General features: G+C 37.5%; 1 pseudogene; it reads left to right on the top strand.

Annotated features, from left to right (window-relative positions):
• Window positions 1-3,922: 3,922 nt before the first annotated feature.
• Window positions 3,923-5,772, top strand: LOC121819169 (tigger transposable element-derived protein 1-like; annotated as a pseudogene).
• Window positions 5,773-5,992: the final 220 nt, after the last annotated feature.

Raw genomic sequence — 5,992 nt, 5'->3', positions numbered from 1 at the left:
GAATCAAAATTTGGATTTACTAAGATACAAGGTAGGCCATGGTCTCCTATCTTTGGAGGATCTTCCTTCGAACCCGAAGACTCTCCCACATGTCTGCATGATGTCTTACTTTTGAAATGTCACTGTTTGCGGAAGGATATCAAAGTAGCTCACTGAATCAGCAGGAAGACTAGAAAAACTCCCCAAAGAAATAGAGGGAATTAAGGTTCAATGAAGATTCAGCCACGGACACATACGCTTAGGATGTGTGGCAGGTTATATTCTGCTCTCAATTTTCCATTCCCTTCTAATAACATTATATATTCACACCCTTGCCATAGTCTCTTGGTCAAAAAAGTGTATTTCCTGGCCTCCTGACTTTGGGCTCGGCCATGTGACCTGCTGTATCCAATTGGATATTAGTGGGCATGATAGAGCAAAGGCTTGCAATGTGCCTGGAAAGTGCATGCACCAGGTAAGCTGCTATCGCAGAAAGCACGAGCCATATGGAGAAATCCTAAGTGCTAGGCATGGCCTGGAGCCAAGTTCAGCCACGCACAGTCAAGATCAGCTGAGCCCCAGTTAACAAGCAACGCACGAGTGAGAAGCAAATGCTTTTGTTGTATGCCTCGGAGATTTCTGCCATAGTTTATTGTGCAGTATAAGCTGAACAATACAGGAAAACAATGGACCCAGTACTACTGGTCACTTATGGCCATAGATGCTGTTTACAGTAGCTATAGAATCCCTCTACTGTTCTGATTTTCCTCTTAATTTTCCAGACAAAATTGGGTAATTATATATCAAAAGGTAATATATCTCCTTTTGCTTTCATGGAAGCAAGTGAGGTCATTTCCCAAATATATAAGTGTTATGCCAAAACAGGAAGGGTGTTCCGACACTGGATAGCCAAGACAACAGATATACACTACAATTACCCGAGAAAAAGATACAGGCATGCCAAAGAATCCCAACTTAGGAAAATAAAGACTAACAGTGCAGCATTTTCAAAAGATGTTCCTTCATGCTTAATAAGTATTAACCAAAACAATAGCTCAATGTTTATTTTTAAAATCTGGAACACAAAAGAAAATTTGCCATCTTTCCTTCAGGTTTTTCTCTGAGCCTTTAAAATATATAATCTCATAAACACACACACACAACCTTTTTGTGACTTTGCTAAGTAACAAAAGGCATATTCATAGCAGTCCCTAAATTTGACCAATGACCTGGTTTTTTGGCATTTCATATGTGGTATGTTTTATTTGTGTCTGATAATACAAATTGAGAAATACTATTAGAGGAAATCACAAAGTACTTTCGGATACAAGGAAAAAGTGACTAATTGTGTCTGCCAAGAGTTGCATTTAGAGAGGGATTCTTGTGAGCAGAATCTAGAATGAGGCATAGTAATTTTCCAGGGAAACTTTTGAGAGAAGAGCATTTCAAGTACAGGAAAGACAGTCTAATATGAAAGACAGATATATAATGAAGTACTTGAAAATTTCAGACAAGCGAGAATGGTGGAAGTTTAGATGTTTGTGATGGTGGATATAGCAAAGGCAATAAATAAAAGCACTCTGGTGCGGTGCTTACGAGCATGAACTTTAGCCTTCAGCACACCAGAGTAACTGGCTCTGTGAACCTGGGCAAAATCAGTTACTTCTCCCTGTCCCAGCTTTTTGAGTTATGAGGTGCTAAACTTGATGGCACATTCAAAGAATGTCAAGCAATTCAAATAGGCTGCAGTAAAGCATGGGTGGTAGGGAAGGGTAAGTAAGAGGAGTATATACTGGAAAAATCCTCAAAAAAAATAGCTGATTGAATATACACTCTGAGTCAGGTACTTCTCTGTATAGTTTATATATATAAACTAATTTATCTTCAAAATAATCACAAAGGTAGATACTATACTTTGCCTCATTACAAACAAGGGAATTGGAGCACAAAGATATTAAGTAATTGACTCAAAGTTACACAATTAGTAAATTGCAGAACTGAATTCGTTGCTCTGGTCACCGTGTTCCAGAGTCCATGCTTCTAACCACTGTGCCAGTGCCTTTCAAAGTAATTTTGTTAATCTCAATCCACAGCAAGAAATGTGTTTCATGTCATAAATTACTGTATGTGTGTGGATTTCAATTTCGCAAAATTACGATTATCCTTACTAAGTGTGATTTATGTAGATATTTCTATTCTAGTGTAACCTACCTAATTATTTTAGAAATATTGGTCAAAGCAAAAGGATAAATTTATTTTGGAACCATTTGATCATAGTCTACTATGCGAATAATCCTGCACTTTGTCCTAATTTGCACCCCTTCTAAGGAATTTAGCATTTATCAAAAGAGAGAGAGAGAAAATGAAGGCCTTAAAACAAGGGACTAATCTAATCAGATAATATGGTTTAAAAATATCGTCCCCAATAGTGTGGATGTTAAATTGGAGAGACTTGGCAGTGGAAGGAACAAACCTACTTAAGAGATTTTTTTAATATTAAAAAATAAAATAAAGCATGGAGGGCAGGAGACAAAAAATACAACAAAAGGACCTGGCAGAGTGACTGATTAAATCCAGAAGATGAAACAGAGGAGTGAATATAGGACAACTCCCGTATTTCCAATTTTATTATGCAAGAAGATGGATGTAAAGATGAATAGCTCTCTGTCGCCATTTAACATTATATCATTTTCCCTAAGCAACAAGTTTATTCCCTATTTGTTCTACTTGATCCGTAATTCATTTACTCCTTCATACATTAATTCAACAAATATTAGCCTCTGCTATAGGGCAGGTTTTGGTTTAGCTGCCTGATGGAAAAAACTACAAAGGAAAGTGGAATAGGGAGTGTGAGGATAGGGGTGGGAGCTCAAAATCTTAAATTTGATGGGGAGAGAAGCCTCCTGAGGAAAGTGAGACTTGAATAATAACCTGTAAGATGTCAGGCAGTGGGTCTTATATTTCAGAATATTTTCTAAGTTCCATCATCTTTGATACTTAAATTTTCCTGATTTTATTCATGTTAATTTTTATTGTTCTCTTTTTAGGTGACCCTTCTTCTATTTGACCAAAAGTATCAAATACATATATAAGAGCTGATTATTGGAAAAGGCCCTGATGCTGGGAAAGATTGATAGCAAAAGAAGAGGGCAGCAGAGGATGAGATGGTGGATGGCATCACTGACTCAATGGACATGAGTTTGAGCAAGCTCCAGGAGATAGTGAAGGACAGGGAAGCCTGGTTTGCTGCAGTCCACAGGGTCGCAAAGAGTTGGACACAACTTAATGACCGAAAAACAACAACAACAAATAGAATATACAAAGTATATATTATTAACCAAGCATTGAAATAAATTGCTTTATAAATATTATATAATTTAATCACTAAAACCTTTGAAATTATAATTTTATTATTCCCATTTACAGATTAAAAAAACAGTTGCTTAGATGCTTACATAATATGCTTGAACTCATAGAGCTAGTATGAGAGGAGAATTTCATCTCTAACTACAAAGATTTAACCATTGCAGGTCTTAGCCATTATTCTATATATATTAACTTGTTTGCATAGGCACACCTCAATTTTATTGTGTTCATAAATATTGTGATTTTTACAAATTCAAGGTTGATAGAAACCTTGCATTGAACAAGCCTATCAATTTTCTAACACTAGCTCACATCTAGTGTGTAACATTTTAGTAATTCTTACAATATCGCAAACTTTCTCTTTATTATGATCATGGTGATCTGTGATCAGTGATCTTTGAAGTCACTATTGCAATTGTTTCAGGGTACCGTGAATAGCACCAATATAAAAAGACAAACAATCTTTAAGCGTGTGTGTTTTGACTGTTCCACTGACCCAGTCTCTCTCCCTCTCCTTGGAACTCCTTACTCCCTGGGTCACAAAAATACTGAAATTAGGTCAGTTAACAATCCTACAATGGCCTCTTAGTGTTCAAGTGAACGAAGACTTGCATATCTCTCACTTTGAATCAAAAGTTAGAAATGATTAATCTTAGTGAGGAAGCCATGTTGAAAGCTGAGATAGGCTGAAAGCTAGGCCTCTTATGTCTAGTTAGCCAAGCTGTGAATGCAAAGGTAATGTTCTTCAAAGAAACTACTATTTCAGTGAACACACAAGTGATAAGAAATGGAAACAGCCTTATTGCTGACATGGAGAAAGTTTCAGTCATCTGGATAGATCAAACCAGCCACTACATTCCCTTAGCCCAAAGCCAAGTTCAGAGAAAGGCCTCAACTTTCTTTAATTCTATGAAGGCTGAGAGAGGTGAGGAAGCTGTGAAAGAGCTTGAAGCCAGCAGAGGACGGTTCATGAGGTTTAAGGAAAGAAGCCATCTCCATAACATCAAAGTGCAAGGTGAAGCAGCAAGTGCTAATGTAGAAGCTACAGCAAGTTACCCAGGTCTAGCTAACATCATGAATGAAGGTGGTTACTCTGAACAAAAGATTTCCATGTAGAAAAAAAAATCCTTATATTGGAAGAAGATGCCATCTCGACTTGCAAAAGTAGAGAGGAAAAACCAATGCCTAACTTCAAAGCATCAAAAGACACGTTGCCTCTCTTGTTAGGGACTAATGCATCTGGTGACTTGTTTACCATTCCAAAAATCCTAGGGCCCATCAGAATTAAGCTAAATCTACTCTACTTGTTTTCTACAAATGGAACAACAAAACTCAGATGACATATATCTGTTGATAACATTGTTTACTGAATATTTTAAGCCCACTATCGAGACCCACTGCTCAGAAAAAAAAAAAAAAAAAAAAGATTTTTCAAACTATAACTGCTCATTGACAATGTACATGGTCACTCAAGAGCTCTGGTGGGAATGTAAATAAGATTAATATTGTTTTCATGCTGCAAAGATAACATCTATTCTGCAGCCCATGGATCAAGGAGTAATTTTGGCTTTCAAGTCTTATTATGTAAGAAACACATTTTGTGAGGCTGCCATAGCTTGAGATTCCTCTGATGGATCTGGGAAAAGTCCGCTGAGCCTTTTTGGGAAGGGTTCACCATTTAAGATGCCAATAAACACATTCATGGGTCATCAAAATATCAACATTAACAAGAGTTTAGAAGAAGTTGATTACAACCCTCATGGATGACTTCAGGAAGTTCAAGATTTCAGTGGAGGAAATAACTAAAGATGTGGCAGAACGAGCAAGGGAACTAGAGTTAGAAGTGAAACCTGAAGATGTGACTGAGTTGTGTAATCTCACAATAAAGAACTGAGCTGCTTCCTTATGGCTGAACAAAAGAAGCTGTTTCTTGAGATGAAATCTACCTGGTGAAGATGTGAAAATAACTGAAATGACAACAGAGGATTTAGAATATTACATAAACTGAATTGATAAAACAGCAATAGGGTTTGAGAGGATTGACTCCAACTTGGAAAGATGTGCTACTGCTGCTAAGTCACTTCAGTCGTGTCCGACTCTGTGCGACCCCCTAGACAGCTGCCCACCAGGCTCCCCCTCCCTGGGATTCTCCAGGCAAGAACACTGGAGTGGGTTGCCATTTCCTTTTCCAATGGAAAGATGTTCTACTGTGGGTGAAATGCTATCAAACAGCATTGCATGCTACAAGGGAGTCATTCGTGAAAGGAAGAGCCAATCAATGTGCCAAACATTATTGTCTTATTCTAAGAAATTGCTACCCCTACTTCAGCAACCACCACCCTAAACAATCAGCAGCCACCAGCGTGGTGGCAAGATCCACCAGCAGCAAAAGGATTATGACTTGCTGAAGGCTCAGATGAGGGTTAGAATTTTGGGAATCAAAATATTTTCAATTAGGGCATGTATTTTTTCTTTTAGGCATAAAGCTATTGCACACTTGATAGATGATAGCATAAGGTAAAGACAATTTCTACATGCATTGGGGAACAAAAAAAATTCTTGTGACTCACTTTATTATGGCAGTCTCGAACTAAACCTGAAATATTCCTGAGGTATATCTGTATTTATTTCTTTGAAAATCTTAATT

This window comes from Ovis aries, chromosome 3, assembly GCF_016772045.2.
Source record: "Ovis aries strain OAR_USU_Benz2616 breed Rambouillet chromosome 3, ARS-UI_Ramb_v3.0, whole genome shotgun sequence".
Lineage (NCBI taxonomy): Eukaryota > Metazoa > Chordata > Mammalia > Artiodactyla > Bovidae > Ovis > Ovis aries.
Note: the sequence above shows the minus strand (reverse complement) of the source record. Positions and strands in the feature narration are given on the sequence as shown.